The following is a 24531-nucleotide window of genomic DNA, read 5'->3' as shown; positions in this document are numbered from 1 at the left end:
AATGTATTCAATTTTAAACCCGAGTAATACAAGATCCAGGATAGGAGGAAAAATAGATACAGAAAGGCCAAGTTTTGGGCTGGGCATGGTGGCTCACACCTTTAATCCCCACACTTTTGAGAGGCTGAGGCGGGCGAACGGCCTAAGCCCAGGAGTTCGAGACCAGCCTGGGCACATGGTGAAACCCCGTTTCTACTAAAAATACAAAAATATTAAAAACACAAAAAACTAGCCGGGCATAGTGGCACACGACTGGACTGTAGTCCCAGCTGCTCAGGAGGCTGAGGCAGGAGAATCCCTTGAACCCAGGAGGCAGAGGTTGCAGTGAGCCTTTAATTGCGCCACTGCACTTGAGCCTGGGCAACAGAACGAGATCATGTCCCAAAAAAAAAAAAAAAAAAAAAAAGACAGAGAAACAGAAACAGAAAAAAGAGTGAGTTTTTACAAATTAGGATATAAGAAAGTAAAATTTTAAATGCCTAATATTCTAATGCATAAGAATAAAAAGGTTCCTAGTGGGGGAAAAATATTGAGTTCGCTAACTTGCAGAACAAAGGAAAACTACCAAGGATAGAGGGTCATTTCGTAATGATAAAGCAGTCTATTCTTTAGGAAGGGATAAAAATACAAATATTTAGCATGAAGCAAAAATTAATAGAACTGCAAAGAGAAATACATAAACCTACAATTATAGTTGGAGACTTCAACATCCCTTCCCTGAAAAACAGATTTTTTTTAAGTAGACAGAAAAATCAATAATGATACAGAAGACTTAAACCACACTACATTAACCAATTTGACATAATCTCCATCCATCAGCAACAGAATACATACCATTTTCAAGTGCAAACTGAACATGTACCAAGAGAAAACATAAGGGTCGTAAAAGAAGTTTCAACACATTTAACAGTATTGAAGTCACCGGGCACAGTGGCTCACGCCTGTAATCCCAGCACTTTGGGAGGCCAAGGCAGGTGGATCACCTGAGGTCAGGAGTTTGAGACCAGTCTGGCTAACGTGGTGAAATCCCGTCTCTACTAAAAATACAAAAATTAGCTGGGTGTAGTAGTGCACGCTTGCAATCCCAGCTACTCGGGAGGCTGAGGCAGGAGAATCACTTGAATCTGTGAGGCAGAGGATGCAGTAAGCTGAGATCGCACCATTGCACTCCAGCCTGGGCGACAGAGCGAGACTCCGTCTCAAAAACAAACAAACAAACAAAACAAACAAACAAACAAACAGAGTATTGAGGTCATACAAAGTATGTTTTCACTTTCTGTTTTTGTTTTTTTTTTTGAGACAAGGTCTCGTTCTTTCACCCAGGCTAGAGTGCAGTGGCATGATCTCAGCTCACTGTAACCTCCACTTCCCGGCTTAAGTGATCCTCTTACCTCAGCCTTCCAAGTAGCTAAGACCACAGGCACGAGCCACCATGCCTAGCTAAGTTTTGCATCTTTTTGTAGGACGGGGTCTCGCCATGTTGGCCAGGCTGGTCTCAAACGCTCAAAGTGACCCACTGGCCTTGGCCTCCCAAGGTGCTAGGATTACGGACGTGAGTCACTGCACCCAGCCCAAAGTATGCTTTCTGTCTGCAACAAAATGAACTAGAAATCAGTAACAGAAACACATCTGGGAAAACTCCCAAATATCTGGAAATTCATGGATCAAAAAAGAAATTATAGTGAAAATTAGAAAATTTCTGAAATGAATTAAAAAGAGAACATAATATCAAATTTTGTAGAATATAGCTAAAGCAGTGTTTTAGAAAGAAATTCATAGTATTATATTAAAAGTTCACATTAGGAAATAAAACTGTAACAAAATGCAAGCATTGTTTCAGAAGGGGTCAAATACCAAAAGAGTAGGTTCAGTCAGTAATTCTTAAAGTATGTTCCAAAGATCAAAAAGCCAAGTTTCCAACAGCAGTGTCCTATAGGGCTTACTTGACAGAGTTGAAAAGAAGTTATTAGAGAAAGAAAAAGGTACCTTCAAAACAGGGTCAATCCAGAAAAAGGTATAAGCTGCAAACTAAGCATTACTAGAAGGTTCATTCATCCATCCATTCATCCATCCATTCATTCATCCATCCATCCACCCACCCACCCACCATGGCAAGGACGCCACAAAAATACTCTGAAGTTCTGGCATGCATCCTTACACTTTCTACACGAGAATTCTGAAGCTGCTCTGTGACTGTATCATCTTATGAATGACAGCGATAGTCCATTTGACTTGAAGGCAATAAGTGGAGTAAAAAGATAGCAAAAAGCAAAGTGAAAGAAAGGGCTAACATCTGTTTATAAAAGGAATATTAAGTAAATTTGCAGACAAATTTGAGTTATCCAATCCCAGCAATAGAGCACTCCCAATAAACTGAAACTTATTTCACTACAAAACATTCAGAAATTTTTCATATATCAAGCACACTGTCAATAAATTTCTTCAAGAGAAACTGCTGTATGCCAGAAATAAAGACGGAACCGAAAACCAGAGCAGATAAAAAGGCTTTACTTGCACTTTGGCAGTGGCAGGGCTGTAGAGAACATAACCAAAGAGCTTGCTTTTTGTTTTGTTTTGTTTTATGGAGACAGGCTGTCGTTCTGTTGCCCAGGATAGAGTGCAGTGTCACGGTCATGGCTCACTGCAGCCTCGACCCCCTGGGCTCAGGTGATCTTCCCATCTCAGCCTCCTGAGTAGCTGGGACTACAGGTATGTGCCACCCTGCCCAGCTAATTCTTGTATTTTTTGTAGAGACGACATCCCGCTATGTTGCCCAGGCTGGTGCTCCAACTCCTGGGCTCAAGTGATCCTCCTGCCACAGGCTCCCAAGATGCCGGGATTACAGGCGTGAGCCACTGCATCCAACCTGAGCTTGCTTTTTTTCTTTGAGATGGAGTCTCGCTCTGTCACCCAGGAGTGCAGTGGTGCTATCTCGGCTTACTGCAACCTCCTCCTCATGGGTTCACGCCATCCTCCTGCCTCAGCCTCCTGACTAGCTGGGACTACAGGCATCTGACACCACGCCTGGCTAATTTTTTGTATTTTTAGTAGAGACCGGGTTTCACCGTGTTAGCCAGGATGGTCCCGATCTCCTGACCTCGTGATCCACCTGCCTCGGACTCCTAAAGTGCTGGGATTACAGGCGTGAGCCACCGCGCCCGGCCTGAGCTTACATTTTTCACAGCCATACTGAGAACACGATGAAAGGTCTAGGTCTGGAGACTTTAAGCAACTGGAACCAAGACCTTCTTTGCCTGAAACCTAGAAAAGACTACAATCTTAGTGAGAGCTGCCAAGGGAAAAAAACAAAACACAACTATTCACTGGCAAAGGGTGATCATAAGTAAGCTTCGGATACCAGGCCTCACGGTTCAGATTTGACGATCTGAATACATAAAAAATGATCCTTGGCTATTAACAGTAAATGTAAAAACTTTCTGAAGGTACAAATTCTTCAGATCCTATAGGATTCCCACAAATAAAACTCTACTTAATACTAGCTAACAATACAAAATTAAGAAATATTAAATGCCACATAAAATTTACCCACTTTGAGTAAGTCAACAAAGAAAACTGAACCCCCAAATTTTCAGATACAGTAATTACTTAACAGGATTAAAATTACTAAGGGGGGCCGGGCACAGTGGTTCACGCCTGTTATCCTAGCACCTTGGGTGGCTGAGGCGGGGGTATCACTTCAAGTCAGGAGTTCAAGACTAGCCTGGCCAATGTGGTGAAACTCCATCTCTACTAAAAATACAAAAATTAGCCAGGCATGGTGGCACATGCCTGTAATCCCAGCTACTCGGGAGGCTGAGGCATGAGAATCGCTTGAACCCAGGAGGTGGAGGCTGCAGTGAGCCAAGATTGCACCACTGCACTCCAGCCTGGGCAACAGCGCAAGCCTATATCTCAAAAAAAACACATAATAAATAAATATGGCCAGGCGCAGTGGCTCACACCTATAATCCCAGCACATTCAGAGGCCGAGGCAGGAGGGTCACCTGAGGTCAGGAGTTTGAGACCTGCCTAGCCAACATGGTGAAATCCCATCTCCACTAAAAATACAAAAATTAGCCAGGCGTGGTGGTGGGCGCCTGTAATCCCAGCTACTCGGGAGGCTGAGACAGGGAAATTGCTTGAACCTGGGAGGCGGAGGTTGTAGTGAGTCAAGACCCTGCCACTGTACTCCAGCCTGGGTGACAAGAATGAAACTGTCTCAAAAATATAGAATGAAAGAAATGACATGACATGACATGAAATGACATGACATGAAATGACATGACATGACATGAAATAGATAAAATAAGGGGGCTTTTTTTTTTTTTTTTTTTAAAGTAAGGAAAAAGGCTGGGTGTGGTGGCTCATGCCTATAATCCTAGCACTTTAGCAGGCCAACGTAAGAGGATCGCTTGAGTCCAGGAGTTCAAGACCAGCCTGAGCAACATGGCAAAACCTCATCTCTACAAAAAAATTAGCCAGGCATGGTGGTGCACACCTGTAGTCCCAGCTACTTGGGAGGCTGTGGTGGGAGGATCCCTGAGTCCAGGATGTTGAGGCTGCAGTGAGCTGTGATCATGCCACTGCACTCCAGCCTGAGCAAGAGAGTAACACCCTGTCTCAAAATAAATATTCAGAAAAACATGAGAAAAACAAAAACAAGGTAGTAAATTTTTCATAAAGCTTGACTTTAAAAGCTGTCCTTTTATTGAGATTACAGTCAGAGTAAGTTTTTGAAAATGACAAGTTGATTTGTTTTCTCTATGCTTTCAGGATAAAATTGTGAAAATGCCTCTTAGTATGGAAGTCTTCAGTCTACATGACATCCCTGATCATCATGTTTTCTCATGTCTCTTGCTTAGCATATGCTACTTCCTAAATCCTCTCCTCATCCCAGTTTTCTTTTCCTGGTAAACTTCATTTGTCTTTCAAGATTCAGTTTTGCTCCTGTGGAACAAACACAAGAGAGGTATCTATGCAAGCCTCAACTGATAAGTGAACATTTAATGAAGCAATCTGTCTAAAACACATAAACAGACCTAAAGGTAACTCAAACTTCGGAAGAAAATATGTGCTGCAGTCTTAAATCTATATATATATATATATATGTGTGTATGTATATATATGAGATAATTAAAACCTGTTGTGTGTTTCTAAAGAATATTGGTTTGATCCTTATTGCTGATATCTTTCCATGGCAGATGGGTGATAGTATATACCAATAATTAAAATTTCAAATACAGACTTCACAGATTTCTCCAGGGAAATAATTATTTTTGATCCAAATATTCTGGGGATCCAGGGAAGAAAAAAGAAAACAAAGTCCTTGCCCATAAACTTCTGCAAAGAGGTCCTGGGGTAGAGAAATGTTCACCATATAAAAGCAAGAAACAAAATCATTCATAACTTCGCTCTACTCTGCATCTCATTTTTCATAACTAACCTCTCAACAAGAAATGGTTTAACACCAACCTTCAACAAAACCTGTTATCCCCAGAATCTACAATAATACCCCATTCCTTCAAACTCTTGGGTTTACCTTATTGCTCCTCTCTTAATTTGAGCCAGTCTGCTTTTCAATCAGCCAAAATATTTCAGCTTGCCCCTATTATGTTTCTCATACACAATCAAAAGAAAAAAGGGCCATTTACCCACCATTTAACCTAACTCTATTTCTACAGCCCATATTATGTTTTTCTTTAAGAATTTCTCGGCCGGGCGCGGTGGCTCAAGCCTGTAATCCCAGCACTTTGGGAGGCCGAGACGGGCGGATCACGAGGTCGGGAGATCGAGACCATCCTGGCTAACATGGTGAAACCCCGTCTCTAATAAAAAATACAAAAAACTAGCCGGGCGAGGTGGCGGGCGCCTGTAGTCCCAGCTCCCGAGTAGCTTTTAAGTTTGTTTTTATCAAACTTCTTGAAAGTTACCCCAGAGAATGGCGTAAACCCGGGAGGCGGAGCTTGCAGTGAGCTGAGATCCGGCCACTGCACTCCAGCCTGGGCGGCAGAGCGAGACTCCGTCTCAAAAAAAAAAAAAAGAATTTCTCAGAAAATCATCCTAAAATGACCCGGCTGTCTAGACTAACTCTGAACATGACCAACAACTTCAGCTGGGCATACAATTTATTAATTAATCTTAACAACAAGTGTGACAACTGATACTATTTCAGGAAACTTGCCTGAAGAAAGATGAAATAAGGATACAATCTGAAAGCTCTAAACCCCCTGGGATGGAAACTAGGCATCGCTGGAAAATGTCTAAGAATTTGGGCTGTTTTCAGGTACCTACTTAATCTAACTGGTCAAGATAGAAGCCTCATTTTGGACTTCCTGAGTTTCCCTCACATTTCATCTAGTCAATAATCACAACTACTAGACTCTACTACTAAACCTCTTAAATTTGGAGGTTAAGGATCCTTCCTCACTGAGTTTCCTCTCCATTTCACTTTTTGTTTTTATCAAACTTCTTGAAAGTTACCTATATGTGCTGTTTCTAGTTTTCTCTCCTCCCACCTCTTGACCCTTTCCAAACAGGCTTTGTTGTTATTATTAACCACCCAACACACACACACACACACACACACACACACACACACACACACAACCTCTCACTATGGTCAATGATTGCCGTGTTCCCAAATCCAATGATCATTTCTAAGTCCTCGTCTGATCTTTTTTTTTTTCCTTTTCTTTTCTTTTTTTCTGAGACGGAGTCTCACTCTTTCACCCAGGCTGGAATGGAGTGGCACCATCTCAGCTCACTGCAACCTCTGCCTTCCAAGTTCAAGCAATTCTCCTGCCTCAGTCTCCTGAGAAGCTGGGACTACAGGCACACACCACCATACACGGCTAACTTCTGTATTTTTAGTAAAGTCAGGGTTTCACCATGTTGGCCAGGCTGGTCTCGAACTCCTGACCTCAGGCGATCCACTCACCTCGGCCTCCCAAAGTTCTGGGATTACAGGAATGAGCCACCGCGCCCGGTCCTCATCTGATCTTACTAGCTATAGATGAAGGAGTTCTTCACTCTTTTCTGCATGAAAACTCCTGACTTTCCTACCTTTCTAGCCACTCATCAATCTTCATTGCTGGTTTCTCCTCATCTCTCTGACCCCTAAAAATTGAAGTGGACTTCTATTTTCTATCTTGACGCATTTCCTAGTTTCGTGGTGTTAAATTCCACATACACACTGATGATCTCTCATCTCAACTCTCCCCTGAACTCCAAACCCAAGATACCCAACTGCTTATTAGTTATCTCTATCCCATCTCTCACAAACACTAAAAGAAAACTCTTTAAATCCATAAATAAGGCCCTACATATTCTCCCACCTCCCCCTTTCTACCCTGCCCTCAGCATTTTCTACATCATCTCACTCTGATCTAGCTAACTGTATTGACTTCCCTTTTGTTGCTCTATGCACAAGACAGCCAGGTTCGCCTCTCACTACCTTTCCATAAAGGTACTATTCCCCTAACCTCTGACCACCTTTCTCATCCATCATGGCTCTTTCCCCTAGCTACCCTAAGTTGCAATATTTCTCCATGTTCCCCACCCATTGTCTGGTAACACTTCTAACCTTCTTCCTGACTTTTAAACTTTAACATGTCCTTATTTCTGTTATTATCCATCTCTCATTGCCAAAATGTGAGACTCAAAAGGGTAGAGATTTTTATCTGTTGAGTTAAATTCCCCACACCCAGAACAATACCTGACATTTAGCAGGCAATTCAACAAATATCTGTCGAATAAACAGATAAATGGTGTTTTCTGGAGAAATTAAGGAGTCCCTGAGAAAAATGTTTCACCCTTAAGTTGAAACATCACTTGACAAGCCTCGCCCTTTTCTACTCTGCTACCTATCAGCTTTTTACAGCCTCAGGCCAAAGGCTCCAACGAGATATTAAAACTTTTTTTTTTTTTTTTTGGGAGCAGGGTCTCCCTGTTGCCCAGGCTTGAGTGCAGTGGCATGATCTCGACTCACTGCAACCTCCACCTCTCAGGTTCAAGCCATTCTTCTGCTACAGCCCCCGGAGCAGCTGGGACTACAGGCATGTGCCACCACACCCAGTTAACTTTTGTATTTTTAGTAGAGGGGGGTTTCACCATGTTGGAGAGGCTGGTCTGGAACTCCTGGCCTTATGTGATCTGCCCTCCCTGGCCCCCCAAACTGCTGGGATTATAAACGTGAGCCACTGCATCCGGCCAGATATCAAAACAAGGAAAAAAAAAAGTTAATAGAGGCAATGTGAGACATAATAAATTAGAAAAGCAAACCAGGACGTCTGACATCTAACAGAAGTTTGAAAAGGCACAGAGAAAGTGACATATAGAAAATAATCAAAAAAAATTAGACAACAAAACAGAACTAAAAGAATCTACTTCTACACTGAAAAACTCACCAAGAACCTAGCATAATGAACAATGAGCATAAAACTTACACCAAAGTACATCACAATGAAATTTCAGAATACCAGAAATAGTTTATAAAAGCATGCAGAGAAACAAACTAAGCCACATTAAAAGATCAACTCTCAACTTCTCAATAACACTAAAATCCAGAAGACAAAAGGACAGTATCTTTTAATAATACTTTCAACCTATATCCAGTCGAAACCAAATGAAAGGCATTCCCAGACATAAAGATCTCAAAATATTTACCTCCCATGCATCCTTTCTAAGATAGCACTAAGAAATTGCTTTACCAAACCAACAAAGAAGAAGAAATGAAATCCATTCAACAGTGTGAAGTAAAGGGTAGACAAAATTGGCCTAGAGAGCAACCAGTTCAGAATAGAAAAGTTCTAGGGGGGATGTTTCCTGGGAGTGGGAAGCAGGAAACAGTATTAGAATTTATATGAAAAACAAAAGGATCTGACAATTCTACATGAGATAAAGAAGAGACAGTGCCTTGAAATCTATGCAAATGTAACAACAAACTGTAAACTACAATAAAAACAAAAAGTTATACGAAAAAGAAAATGCAATTATAGTACACTATTTGGCTTAGCAGTTAACCAAAATACTTGTTATTACTAATTGAAATGATGAAGGAAAAGGTGCCAGGAATATCTGGTGGTGTAAGAGTATTAAATTCCCATCTTCCATAACAAGAAGAGTGTTTCTAAGACTAGATTTTTGTAAAGTTTAGAAACATATGACTAGAGAATATGGAGTTGAATAACAGAAGAAAAAGTCTAAAAATGTTTGGGAAAGGTAAGGCGCAGGTGCATATGGGGCAAGAATCTGTTGTTGCAGTTGCTGCTTCACTGTCACAGCTCTGAAGTAATATGACTTCTAAAAATCTGTACCTATTAACAGAAATAAAAATTAGGCTAACAGAGGAGGAGGTATGTTTACAAATGCATTCTCTCCACTGCTTAACCACTTCATTTCAATCCATCACTCTTTTTTTTTTGAGACGGAGTCTCACTCTGTCGCCCAGGCTGGAGTGCAGTGGCGCAATCTCCGCTCACTCCAACCTCTGCCTCCTGGGTTCAAGCGATTCTCCTGCCTCAGACTCCCAAGTAGCTGGGATTACAGGAACCTACCACCATGCCCGGCTAATTTTTGTTTCTAGTAAAGACAGGGTTTCACCATTTTGGCCAGGCTGGTCTCAAACTCCTGACCTCAAGTGATCCACCCACCCTGGCCTCCCAAAGTGCTGGGATTACAGGCATGAGCCATCAGGCCCGGCCTCAATCATCACTGTCTAGGAATAAATATATTTCTGAGCATGGCCCCAAGCCACCTCTCCAGTCTTATTCCCTCCAGTCTTTCTCCTGTAATCACATTCAAACACAACTTTCATAGCGCTAAACTTTTTTCAAGTAAATACCATGATTTCATTAGTGTGTACTTTCCACCCTCCCCCACCATATATATCTACATGCAAACACCTAAGAAAAACTGAACGTACACCAGACGTGGTGGCTCATGACTGTAATCCCAGCACTTTGGGGGGCCCAAGTGCGCGGATCACGAGGTCAGGAGTTTGAGACCAGTCTTGCCAACACGGTGAAACCCGGTCTCTACTACAAATACAAAAATTAGCTGGGTGCAGTGGCAGGCGCCTGTAATTCCAGCCGCTCAGGAGGCTAAGAAAGGAGAATCACTTGAGAATCACTTGAACCCGGAAGGCAGAGGTTGCAGTGAGCCAAGATCATAGCACTGTACTCCAGCCTGGGTGACAGAGCAAGACTCACAAGACTCTGTCTTGGGGGAGGGGTGTGTGTGCAGGTTAAAGTAAAGATGAACAGAGTGGAAAAGCTTATAAAATTGAGAGATGAGGCCGGGCGAGGTGGCTCAAGCCTGTAATCCCAGCACTTTGGGAGGCCGAGACGGGCGGATCACGAGGTCAGGAGATCGAGACCATCCTGGCTAACACAGTGAAACCCCGTCTCTACTAAAAATACAAAAACTTAGCCGGGCGAGGTGGAGGGCGCCTGTAGTCCCAGCTACTCGGGAGGCTGAGGCAGGAGAATGGCGTAAACCCGGGAGGCGGAGCTTGCAGTGAGCTGAGATCCGGCCACTGCACTCCAGCCTGGGTGACAGAGCGAGACTCCGTCTCAAAAAAAAAAAAAAAAAATTGAGAGATGAGAAGAAAGTCAGTAGCTCAGCTAATAAGAGATGCTAGAAAAACCTACCACCCTCTGAAATTCTGTCAGAATAATCAAGACTCTCCTGCAACATTATCATTTGCTAAATTAGCACAGAAATCACAGGGTTTGATCCAAACAGTGATTCCTTTTTTGGTTTTGCTTATGTAAAAACACACTAAAGGAAATTCTCACTTTTTACAGATTCTCAGGGCCCAGCTCATGAGTATTTCAATTTTTAGCTGCTCAAGAGAAAAACAGTATCAGCTACATTATTTGCCTTAATGATGTTGCAGAAGCACCATCCAGTGGCAAGAGAAGTAACTGCAACCTCTAGCCACTCTAAACAATCAGTTTTCCAGAGCGTGGCTTCTGATGACTTACCACTACACAGTAATTAATGCAGGCAGAAATAACCAACCAAATAACCAAACCATCATTTATAGCTAAATGATCAATTTCTGGGGTTTTTAACAAGTGAAAATCAAGTGTTTTCCACCTACCAGGAGAGGAAATAATCATATACCTATATCGTTTTAATGCCGCTTAAGCACTGGATTTCGAGACCAGGTTCTAGTCTCAGCTTTGTCACTAACAGTATACATTTTGAAAAGGTCATTTCCCAATATGGGTATTTATTTCTTTATCTGTATGCAGATGTGAAAATGTTGAATGTGAAAGTTTCCTCTAAGGATGCTTTTGTGTAATAATAGTAAGCGTAGTTAACATTTTACAATGTGCGGGCACTGTTAGATCTTTGCATGGATTAACTCATTAAAACCTCAGGATAATCCTAGTTCATATTATTTCCTTTCTGCAAATGAGGAATAAAATAAAAAGTAACAGCAGCAAGGCTGGGTGCGGTGGCCCACACCTGTAATCTCAGCACTTTGGGAGACCGAGGCGGGCAGATCACCTGAGGTCAGGAGTTCCAGCCCAACCTGGCCAACTGATAAAAAAAAACCCATATCTACTAAATATACAAAAATTGGCCAGGCATGGTGGCAGGCGCCTGTAATCCTAGCCACTAGGGAGGCTGAGGCAGGAGAATCGCTTGAACTTGGAAGGCAGAGGTTGCAGTGAGACTGCACCATTGCACTCCAGCCTGGGCAAAAGAGTGAAAATCCGTCATAATAATAATAGCAGCAGCAGCAATAACAGCAGTAACACCCGTGTTTACTAGGTAATTACTAAGAGTGCTAAGCATTTCACATATACTGCCTCACTCTTCATAAAAATCCTGAGATATTACCAATATGCCTATTTTATAAAACAGGGAGTTCAAGGTAATTTAAAGTTGCAGGATTAACAGGTGGCAGAACCAGGATTCAGTATCATGTCTGATTCATACCATGCATGCTTTTAACCTACACTAAGTTCTGTTTTTTTTTTTTTTTTTTTTGAGGTAAAATTTAAAGTAAATTGACCATTTTAAAGTGAACAAAAAAAAAAAAAAAGAAAAGAAAAAAGAAAGTGAACAATTCATAACGTTGTGTAACCACCACCTCTAGTTGCAAAATGTTTTCATCACCTCAAAACGATCTCACATACATTCAGCAGTTGCTTCCCATTCTCCCCTCCCCTCCAGTCCCTGGAAACCACCAATCTGTATTCTGTCTCTATGGATTTACCTATTTTGGATACTTCATGAAATAGAAGCAATCAACACGTGAGCTTTTGTGTCTGGCTTCTTTCACTTAGCATGTTTAAGGTCCGTCCATATTATGCAGCATGTATTATATACTGTTTTTATGACTGAATAATATTCCATTGTATGCATCCACCATAATTTGTCTATCCAACCATCTCCTGATGGAAATCTAAATTGTTTCCACCTTTTGGCTTTTATGAATAGAGCTGTTATGAATATGCATATACATGTATTTGAGTATTTGTTTTCAATTCTTTGGGGCATATACAACAGGTGGAACTGCTAAGTCATATGTGAAATCTAGGTTTAACTTTTTAAGGAATTGCCATGGTGGTTGTACCATTTTACATTCACACAAGCAATGTATAAGGGCTCCAATTTCTCCACGTCCTCACTCATACTTGTTACTTTCCTTTTGTGTTTTTAAACAGCCATCCTAGTGGGTATGAAATGATACCTCACTGTGGTTTTTTAATGTGCATTTCTTTAATGACTAATGATGCTGAGAACTTTCCATGTGTTTGTTGATCACTTGTGTGTCTCTGAACTCTAAAAGTCCTTTGCCCATTTTTTTTGAGATGGAGTTTTGCTCTTGTTGCCCAGGCTGGAGTACAATGGTGTAATCTCGGCTCACTACAGCCTCAGCCTCCCAAGTAGCTGGGATTACAGGTGACCGCCACCAGACTCAGGTAATTTTTTTTGTATTTTTAGTAAAGATGGGGTTTCATCATGTTGGACAGGCTGGTCTCAAACTTCTGGCCTCAGGTGATCCATCCCCCTCAGTCTCCCAAAGTGCTGGGATTACAGGCGTGAGCTACCGCATCGGGCCCATTTGCCCCCCTTTTCTTTTTTTTTCTTTTTCTTTTTTTTTTTTTTTGAGATGGAGTCTCGCTCTGTCGCCCAGGCTGGAGTGCAGTGGCCGGATCTCAGCTCACTGCAAGCTCCGCCTCCCAGGTTTACACCATTCTCCTGCCTCAGCCTCCCGAGTAGCTGGGACTACAGGCGCCCGCCACCTCGCCTGGCTCGTTTTTTGTATTTTTTTTTTAGTAGAGACGGGGTTTCACTGGGTTAGCCAGGATGGTCTCGATCTCCTGACCTCGTGATCCGCCCGTCTCGGCCTCCCAAAGTGCTGGGATTACAGGCTTGAGCCACCGCGCCCGGCCCTTTTCTTTTTTTCAAGACAGACTTTCATTCTTGTTGGCCAGACTGGAGTGCAATGCTGTGATCTCAGCTCACTGAAACCTCCGCCTCCTGGGTTCAAGCAATTCTCCTGCCTCAGCCTCCCGAGTAGCTGGGATTACAGGTATGCACCACCATGCCCGGCTGATTTTTTTTTTTATCTTTAGTAGAGACGGGGTTTCTCCATGTTGGTCAGGCTGGTCTCGAACGCCCGACCTCAGGTGATCCACTCACCTCAGTCTCCCAAAGTGCTGGGATTACAGGTGTGAGCCACTGTGCCCAGTCTCTTTATATATTTTGGAATCTTAATCTTGATCAGATACATGACTTGCAAATGTTTTCTTCCATTCTGTACCCTGTCTTTTCACTTCTTTTCTTTTTTTAGAGCTGGAGTGAAAGTTTATTAAAAAGCTTCAGAGCAGGAACAAAGGGAAGGAAAATACACTGGGAAGAGGGTCAAGCTGGTGACTTGAAAGTGCTGTCTTTTCATATAACTTTTTTTTTTTTTTGGAGACACAGTCTTGCTCTGCCGCCCAGGCTACAGTGCAGTGGCACAATCTCAGCTCACCATGGCAACCTCTGCCTCCCAGGTTCAAGCGATTCTCCTGCCTCAACCTCCCGAGTAGCCAGAATTACAGGCGCACATTACCACACTCGGCTGATTTTTTTTTTTATTTTTAGTAGAGATGGGGTTTTACCATGTTGGTCAGGCTGGTCACAAACTCCTGCCCTCAAGTGATCCAACCGCCTCTGCCTCCCAAAGTGTTGGGATTACAGGCGTGAGTCATCGCGCCCGGCCTGTTGTTTAACTTTCTTAATATGTCCTTTGATGCACAAGAGTTCATTTTGATGAAGTCCAATTATTTTATCCATTATTATTTTTGTCACAAGTTGTAGCTCCACTCATTTTGATTTCTGAAACGGTTGAGATGGAAGAAGTTCCTTGATACTGAAAAATCCCGGGTGACAGAATCAAAGCTAAATTGAACTTTTGCCAGCTACAACTAAGAGACTAGTTGTAACTGGGGATAATACAAGCATTTCTACTACAATGCAATATACACATTCCTAAATAACCCTTTAGTTCTGCAAAATCACAAATTAAAAATAATCAGGCTTATAAGAAAAGTTAGGTTTGAGGTAGTTACTCATAAGCAACTTTGTTCAGAAAACTAAAAATACTAGCACTATTAAAAATACATGAATTCTTAACAAAGAAGCAACCATAATGAGCATCAAATTTTACCATTAAAAAAGATGAACGTAACTTGATGAAAAGGGATATAAAGACTGAAACTGCAGAACTATGAAAGAAGGGGTAAAATGCACAAAAATTACATAGAACCTTATAAACTTCCCTTGGCCAAACTGTATCAATGGCAAGGCTGAGGGATGAATTCTATATGCGCACTTTTGTATTCCTCTGGGACATACTGCTGCAATCAACTGTAATAATGTACTTGGTGTACCGTGTACCAAAACATGGTGTACCATGTACCAAAAACATAATATACTAGGGAAAAGCACATAAAGACCCAACATGATTTCCTCATTATTGTGTTATCATTTACTTTTTAACAATTGGCTATAAGCTAATTCACATTATAGTAACAAGAGTTTCAGTAGGGTAAACCACACTTACTACACACTTGGCAATGAATAAGGCAAAGTCCTTCCCCCTTCTGTTGGGGGAACTTACGAAAGGGGATTACCCATTCCCCCCTATTTCAAATCTCTGATGTTAGTAATAATAGATCTTATAAACAAGAACAGGAGGAAGAGCTATCTTAAACGAGGTGGTCAAGGAATGACTCACTGAGAGATACTTGAGCAAAGACATAAGGTAAGGGAATAGGCCATATGACTATTTGGGGAGAGCGTTCCAGGCAGACAAAACAGCAAATACAATGGATTTGACATGGAAATATGTTTGGCATGTTCAAGAAACACAGGGAGCATTCTGAGCAGAGTGATACGAGCCTTCTAATCCATAAATATGGTATAGCTCTCTTTATTTGGGCTGCCTTTAGTTCTCTCAGCGATATTTTGTAGTTTTCCATGTCTAAGCCTTGTGTATATTTTTAAAATTTATCCCCATTTCATTTTCATTTGTTGGATGCTACTGTAAATAATATATTTTTACATTTCGTTTTCTGATTGTTTGCTGCTAAATACAGAACTTCAACTGAGTAAGCCAGGTGCAGTTGCTCACACCTGTAATCCCAGCACTTTGTGTGGCCAGCGCGGGAAGATCGCTTGAGGCCAGGAGTTCGAAACCAGCCTGGCCAACACAGCAAAACCCAGTCTCTACTAAAGACACAAAAAATTAGCCCAGTGTGGTGGCACACACCTGTAATCCTGGCTACTAAGATACAAAAAATTAGCTAGGTGTGGTGGTGCACACCTGTAATCCTGGCCACTAGCATACAAAAAATTAGCTGGTGTGGTGGTGCACACATATAATCCCAGCTACTGCAGAGGCTGTGGCACAAGAATTGCTGGAACCTGGGAGGCGGAGGTTGCAGTGAGCTGATACAGTGCCACTGCACTCCAGCCTGGGTGACAGACTGAGACAAAAGGAAAGTAGAGGGAAGGAAAGGAGAAGGGACGGGAGGGTTTTGGGGGAGGAGAGGGACAATGGGAGGGAAGAAGGGAGGGAAGAGGGGAAGGCTGAGGGGGAGGGGAGGGGAGTGAAGAGAGAAAAAATAAAACTAATTGGTTTTTGTACACTTGACCTAGTATCCTGCAACCTGTTACATTTGCTTATTAATTCTAGTTGCTTTTTGTGGAGAAGGTAGATTATTTAGGATTTTCCATGTATATAACAACATAGTCTAAATAAAGGCACTTTTGCATCTTCTGCTTATTTCTCTTGCTTTATTTTATTATCTACAACCTCTAATATACTGTTGTTCTTTACTTGAACTTAGGAAGCTTTAGACTAAAAGCTATGCCATTAAAGTGTGTTAACTGTACAAAATTTAGCACATTAAATAAATGTTCCTCTGTTCCTAGATTCCTGAGTTATCATGAGGTGTATTTCATCAAATGTTTTTTCTGTGCCTACTATGATGATATGATTTTTCTTCTTTACTCCATTAAGGCAGCTATTTACTTTGATTTTAAATGTGAAACCGACCTTGCATTCCCGGAATAAAGTTCATTTGAGTCATGATGTATTATTCTTTTCATAAATTCCTGGATTTGATTTACAATTATTTCGATAATAATTATGTTCTTGAAAAAAATCTCTATGTTCATTAGAGATAGGTCATATCTTTGGTTTTAGCATCCAAGACAAGGCTGATCCCATAAAACAACTTGGAAAGTGTACCCTCTTGCATTTATTGAAAGAGTTTAAGATTCATATTATTTCTTCTTTAAACATTTGATATAATTCACCAGTGAAGCCATTTGGGCCTTGAGGTTTCTTTCAGAAAGGTTTTAAATTAAGATTCCATTTCTTTAATATATGTCACTTATTCTATCAATTATTAAGAGAGGACTGTTGAAATATCCAACTACACAACTGTAGATTATTTCTCCTTCCAATTCTGTTAGTTTTTGCCACAAGTATTTTGATATTCTGTTATTAGGTATATATGACAAACTGACCCCTTCATCATTATAAAAAGATCCTCTTTATTTCTGGAATATACTCCTTGCTCTAAAATCTACCTTGTCTAATATTAATATAGCACCCCAACTTTAAGATTTAGTAGCTGATTAGATGTGCCCAATATACTTTTTAGCAGTTTCTCTAAGGTTCTTTAACCTTCTTACATCATAAGTAGTACCGTCGACCTAAAAATGGTATTATACCACTTTTAACACAATATAAGAACCTTACAGAACTATTCTTCCATTTTTTCCCCCTCCCATCATTGGGCTATTATTGTGTTTTTAAATTTCTTTAAAATTTCTTTATGTTACACTTCTACATTTTACTGCTAAGTGCTATAAATCCTATAAAACATTAAAATATTTTACTGTAAACAATCATCTTTTAAATAAATTAAAAATTGAGAAGAAATATTTTCTATTTCCATACATTTTTACCATTTCCTGTCCTCTTCATTCCTTTTGTGTTAAGTTTTGATTTCCATCCGAAATAATTTTTTTCAAGCTAAAAAACTTCCTTTAACATTTCTTAAAAGCACAGGTAAAAAATTCTCTCAGCTTTTGTCTGTCTGAAAAATGTCTTTATTTTACCTTCATTAATGATATTTTACCTTTATTACTTTTACCTTTATTTATTTTACCTTTATTAATGATATTTTTGTCAGGACTGAATTCTAAATTGATAGTTTTTCCTTTCTGAACTGAATACTACTCCTTTCTGAACTGAATATTACTCCACTGTCTTGTGGCTTACATTGTTTCCTTTTTTAAATTCCTTTTTGAAAGTAAACTTAAGAAACTTTATTTTCAAATAACTTTCCAGGTAAGTTGCAAAAATAGTACACAGTTCACAAATACCTTTCACCCAATTTCTCCTGATGTTAACAACTTATATAACCAAAGTACATCAATCAGAAACAGGAAAATAACATTGGTACAATTACCCTAAACTACAATTACCCTAAACTACAGACCTAATTCACCAGATTTTTTTTTAACTTTTTTTATGTTTCAGGATCCAATCCAGGTTCCCACATTGCATTTAGCTGTATGTCTCCTTAGTCTCCTCCAACTTAAGACAGTCCTCAGTCTTTCCCTTTCTTTCACGACCTTCACACATTTAACAAATAATGGTGAGGTATTCCATAGAATTTCCCTCAATTTAGTGTTTGCATTTTGGGGCAGAAGAGTCAGGAATGTCACAGAATACCAAGATATCAAGCTTTACCTTTCTCAGTTGATATCAGGGAGTACAAACTATAAACAGGTCTATTAGTCCATTTTCACGCTGCTGAGAAAGACATACACGAGGCTGGGCAATTTACTATTGAAAGAGGTTTTGGACTTACAGTTCACATCGCTGGGAAGGCCTCACAATCAAGGCAGGAGGCAAGGAAGAGCAAGTCACATCTTACATGGATGGCAGCAGGCAAAGAGAGAGCTTGTGCAGGGAAACCTCCATTTTTAAAACTGTCAGATCTCATGAGACTTATTCACTATCACAGGAAAGACCCACCCCCACGATTCAATTACCTCCCACCAGGTTCTTCCCACAACATGTGGGAATCGAGGGAGTTACAATTCAAGGTGAGATTTGGGTAGGAACACAGCCAAACCATATCAACAGGTCTTATTACAAGTGCTATTAACCCTGAATACACTTCCAATACTTGGTTAAGGTGGTATCTACAGAGTTTCTCTCTATCGTAAATTTACTGTCTTCCACTTGGTAATTAATAAATTTCTTGTAATGGCCTGTAATGCCATTGCTTTGGAAGGCCAGGAGTTAAGAGACCAGCCTGGGCAACATATAGCAAGATCCCATCTCTACAAACAAAACATGAAACAAAACAAAACATTAGCCAGGTGTGGTGGTGTGTACCTGTAGTCCCAACTATTCAGGATGAGCAGGAGGATCACTTGAGCTCAAGAGTTCAAGTTTACAGTAAGCCATGATTGTGTCACTGTACTCCTGTGTACATCTGATGAACAATGGTCAGGTATTCCACAGAATTTCCCTCAATTTAGGTTTGTTTACATTTGGGGGTGCATTTGGGGGTGGAGAAGTCAGGAATGTATCGTGACAAAAAAATTTATTGGAGAAGATCCTTTCAGACTAAATAATTATGTTTGTCATCTTTTTTTTTTTTTTTTTGAGACGGAGTCTCGCTCTGTCGCCCAGGCTGGAGGGCAGTGGCCAGATCTCAGCTCACTACAAGCTCCGCCTCCCGGGTTTACGCCATTCTCCTGCCTCAGCCTCCCGAGTAGCTGGGACTACAGGCGCCCGCCACCTCGCCCGGCTGGTTTTTTGTACTTTTTTAGTAGAGACGGGGTTTCACCGGGTTAGCCAGGATGGTCTCGATCTCCTGACCTCGTGATCCGCCCGTCTCGGCCTCCCAAAGTGCTGGGATTACAGGCTTGAGCCACTGCGCCCGGCCTGTCATCATATTTTTGCCCACTGATTTTACATTCCATTACTGGCTCTTGCCTGCAACAATTTTTAATGTAGTATTTGCCTAACAGTGATTCAGTGTTTCTCTCATTCTTTTTACAGTTCTTAATTGAAATTCAGCTTTTGCAAGTTGTTTCTTCCACCCCATTCATTTGTTTATTCATTTATTTATTTTTGCTACTATGGACTCATAGACATTTTATTCTATTGGTTATAATTCAATACTACCATTATTTCATTCCAGCTCTGGCTGCTAACAGATCCTTCAGGCCAGCTCCTGTGTACTTCTAACATGTCCCATCCTTTTCTGAGCACTTCTTTGTTTTCTAGGATCACAAGATGTTCCAGGATCATTTTGTATTTCTCCTACTCCAGCTCTGAAATCAACAAGTTCTTCAGGGAGCCCTAGTTCCTTTTATTAAGAAATTGTATTTAAGCTGGGAGCAGTGGTTCACATCTGTAATCCCAGCATTGCTTGAGCCCAAGGGTTCAAGACGAGCCTGGCAACAATGTTTAATGAGACCTCGTCTCTACAAAAAATGCAAAATTTAGCCAAGCGTGGTGGCATGTGCCTGTAGTCCCAGCTACTAGGGAGGCTAAGGCAGGAGGATCACTTGAGCCCAGGAAGTTGAGGCTTCAGTGAACTGTGATCCCACCACTGCACTCCAGTCTGAGTGACAGAGTGAGACTCTGTCAAGAAAGGAAAAGAAAGGAGAGAAAAGGGAGCGAGAAAAAAAAAGGAGGGAGAAAAGAGAGGGATGGAGGAAAGAACTGTATTTATAGTCCAAGATCTGGGCATTGAGTGTCTTTACTGCTACCTCAGCATCATTTCTTTTATGACTTCCCAGCAAACAGTGAGGAAATACACTTTTACAAACTAACCCATGCATATATACATATTTACATTTACATATCTATATGGAACCATGAGTTCATACTGATACCTCCAATTCCAATCCCATACCACAGTTCATTCTAGCCTTCTTCCTTTCCTTACTTGTAACTTCTTTCTTCAACAATGAGAAACCCAGCTGTCATTATCTACAAATTTTTACTTAAATGTTTAATCCTTGTGTGTGTGTGTGTGTTTCAAACTTGCTAGCTCCTACCCCCTACCCCATGAGGAACCAGATTTACTAACTGGAATAAAATACGTGTATATGGGTTTTTTTTATCTTTAGCCTTATAGTATGTAGTTCACAAAAAATTTTTTTGAGATGGAGTCTTGCTCTGTTGCCCAGGCTGGAGTGTAATGGCACAATCTCAGCTCGCCACAACCTACACCTCCTAGGTTCAAGCAATTCTCATGCCTCACCTCCAGAGTAGCTGGGACTACAGGCAGGCACCACCATACCCAGCTAATTTTTGTATTTGTAGTACAGACAGTGTTTCATCATGTCACCAGACTGGTCTCAAATTCCGAACCTCAGGATTTGCCCACCTCGGCCTCCCAAACTGCTGAGATTACAGGTGTAAGCCATCACACCTGGCCAAGTCAAAATATTTTCCAAAGTTTATTTTATTCTTCCTCGGTGTGATTATGCTGTTCATTTTTGATACAGTTACATTCATTTGTTGGCTTGCAATGTTTCTGAGAAAAAAGTCAATAGTTCCTATCTTTCCTCCTCTATATAATGTTCTTTTTTTACTCTGGCTTTTAGTAACTTGATTAGGATGTGCCTCAGTGTGATTTTCTTTGTATCTACCCTACCTAGGTTCATCAGGTTTATAGCCTTCACCATAGGTGGAAACTCTAGCTAGCCATTATTTCTTCAAATACTTTTTCTGCAACTCCTCCCCTCTTTTCCTAGACTCCAATTACATGTACCACCTCAAAAATCATCCTAGTCCTACCTACTGACCAGTAAATACCTGTCAAAAATCAACTGACCAGAAATTTAAAGTTTTATTTCTGGATTCTCAATTCTATTCCATTGAGCTGTACATCTGTTCTTAGGCTAGCACCACACTGTCTTATTACCACAGCTTTAAGTACTGAAATCAGGAAATTTGAGGCTTCCAACTTTTTACTTCTTTTTCAAGACTGTTTTCATTATTCAGGGTCCTCTGTATTTCCATATGAATTTTAGGAGCCATATGTCAATTTCTGTAATCAAAAATTTTGATAGGAATTGCATTGACTCTATAGAGCAATTTGGGTAGCATGGCCATCTTAACAATATCAAGTCTCCTGGTCTACAGACATTGGGTGCCCTTCCATTTTCTTAGCTCTTTTAAAATTTCCTTCAACAATGCTTTCTGGTTTTCATTAAGTCTTACACTTCTTGTGTTAAATCTATTCCTAGGTATTCTTTTTGATGCTACTGTAAATGGAATTGTCTTACTTCAATTTTTGGATGATTCACTGCTAGTGTACAGAAACACAACTGATTTTTCTATATCCCATCTACAGACTTTTATCTTTTTTATTTTTATTTTTTTTTTAGACTGAGTCTCACTCTGTCCCCCAGGCTGGAGTGTAGTGGCACGATCTTGGCTCACTGCAAACTCCGCCTCCCGGGATCAAGTGACTCTCCTGCCTCAGTCTCCCAAGTACCTGGGATTACAGGTGAGTGCCACAACATCCAGCTAATTGTGTGTATTTTTAGTAGAGACAGGGTTTCACTGTGTTAGCCAGGATAGTCTCCAACTCTTGACCTCATGATCCACCCACCTCAGCATCCCAAAGTGCTAGGATTAGAGGCCTGAGCCACTGTGCCCAGGCTCCCACCTACTGACTTTTAAAAAGCAAGGTAGCACTTCTATTCTTAAGTTCCTGCACATTATAATGCCTTAAAATTATATTACAAATTAAAACAAAAGTCATTCTAACAAAAAATGTCATCCAAGTGAACAAAAGAAGCTGACATTACACAGTAATGTATCATAAATTCTTAATGCCCAAGAACTGCTGAATCCATAGATGTAAGTCAGAATAAAGAAAGTCTTATTTGTTGCACATTATTTTAGAAAGATTCATAAGGTCATTAAGTTTCTCAGAAATCTGATGAATTCCACAGTACCAGCTAATGGACAATAATATAAAAGCAAGAGAAGCAACACCACAAAAGTGGGAAATTAGTATGTTTCTCTATGCACAAAAGATGCGATGACTTTCACACTCCACCAGAATAAGAAATTTTCTCATTTGACAATTTAAAATTTCCCTTGATATCTATATTTGTAATACACATGTACTTTCAACAAAAAAATAATTTACATTTCACAAGATTTTTTAAAAATCAAATGCTCTGAAAAAGTACAACACAATCACACATCTGAATTATTTTGAATTCGAAATTAGTGTAGTAGAAGTTAATGCAGATTTATTTCACAAAAGTCCTAAGATTCATATCCAGAGGTAGTTTTAAATTTGGCATGTGTAATTAATTCCTTGAGTTCCTAATGAATTCCTTCATTTATTTTATTTCTGAGCTCTCTTTATAGTGCTCTTTTGACACTTTTTTTTTTCTCTCCCTCTTGTCCCCCAGGCTGGAGTACAATGACACAATCTCGGCTCATTGCAACCTCTGCCTCCCAGGTTAAAGCGATTCTTCTGCCTCAGTCTCCCGAGTAGCTGAGATTACAGGTGCCTGCCACCATGCCCAGCTAATTTTTGTATTTTTAGTAAAGACGGGGTTTCACCATGTTGGCCAGGCTGGTCTTGAACTCCTGACCTCAGGTGATCCACCCACCTCGGCCTTCCAAAGTGCTGGGACTACAGGTATGAGCCACCGTGCCCGGCCTCTTTTGCCACTTTTCTAAAAAGAGGCGAAACTTTTTTGTGTAAAAGAACTAAGTAGATTCGGTGATGAAACCCCGTTTTGCTGCTTCTGCTGTCACCTCCACTATCTAATACCTTGGGGGCACCTTCCAAAAGAAGGTGTTCTCTCCAGAACATGGAAGTATCTTATGTCCTTATCAGTAGGAGAGCATCAAGAGTAATCCTGCCTAGCCGGGCGCGGTGGCTCACGCCTGTAATCCCAGCACTTTGGGAGGCCGAGGCGGGCGGATCACAAGGTCAGGAGATCGAGACCACGGTGAAACCCCGTCTCTACTAAAAATACAAAAAATTAGCCGGGCGCGGTTGTGGGCGCCTGTAGTCCCAGCTACTCGGGAGGCTGAGGCAGGAGAATGGCGTGAACCCGGGAGGCGGAGCTTGCAGTGAGCCGAGATCGCGCCACTGCACTCCAGCCTGGGCGACAGAGCGAGACTCTGTCTCAAAAAAAAAAAAAAGAGTAATCCTGCCTCAAACAACTACCTGGATTCCTACAAAGCTACTCCCCAAAAATTTTGATGGTGTCAAGTTATAAACTACACATCAATAAGCAAATGCAAGTATAATGTCAACAGTAGATTCACTTTCAGAATTAAGAAAAGCAATACAGAATGTAGTAATTAGGAGAATTCAGAAAAACATGGTCTCTGGCTCTGCCACATTCCAGTTGTATGGCATCAGGTGAAATTTCAGCTTCTCCAGGCCTCTGTTTTCCTCACCTACAGCGGGTATTATAATTTCCATCTCCAATAGGTTATGGGGATTAAATGAGATCAAGTGTAGGAAGCCTAGGACAGGGCCTGGGTACACAAACAGCCCTCGATTAAGCTATTAAATTCTCTTGCTTCTGGATACTATGCTAGCTATTCAATTTCAGCCCTCTCCCAATCCAACTCTTTGCCACTAGTGAGCCAAATGTCTGTCTTCTTTTTGGCCTGCCCTTATTGATATACCTTCCTGATGCAGCCCAAACTGTATACCAAACAGCATGACTCTCAGGTCGGTAACTCTATTCTCAATTTTCTCAGAACTTGCTTATTTATCTCCTAACCCCCTGCTTGCCTTCCACCCTCTAACCCTCCACTTTTTAAGGGCATTTGTAAGTTTTCATATTTTTCTGCATCACTGAAAAATAAATTCAGATATTATCCTTAAAGGCCACCAAATCCTCAGAATCCAAGACGTGTTGAATAACTGTTTCAAATTTATTAGTGCATAATGCTTACTCCCCACATAATGTCATGACAAC

General features: G+C 40.9%; 1 protein-coding gene across 1 annotated transcript in view; it reads right to left on the bottom strand.

Moving 5' to 3' along the window:
* Positions 1 to 24531, bottom strand: part of LOC105479792 (RAB10, member RAS oncogene family) — a 106700-nt gene that overhangs the window by 42255 nt on the left and 39914 nt on the right. The window lies entirely within an intron of this gene.

The sequence above is a fragment of the Macaca nemestrina genome, chromosome 13 (genome assembly GCF_043159975.1).
Source record: "Macaca nemestrina isolate mMacNem1 chromosome 13, mMacNem.hap1, whole genome shotgun sequence".
Taxonomy (NCBI): Eukaryota; Metazoa; Chordata; class Mammalia; order Primates; family Cercopithecidae; genus Macaca; species Macaca nemestrina.
This window is presented reverse-complemented; position numbering and strand designations above follow the sequence as displayed.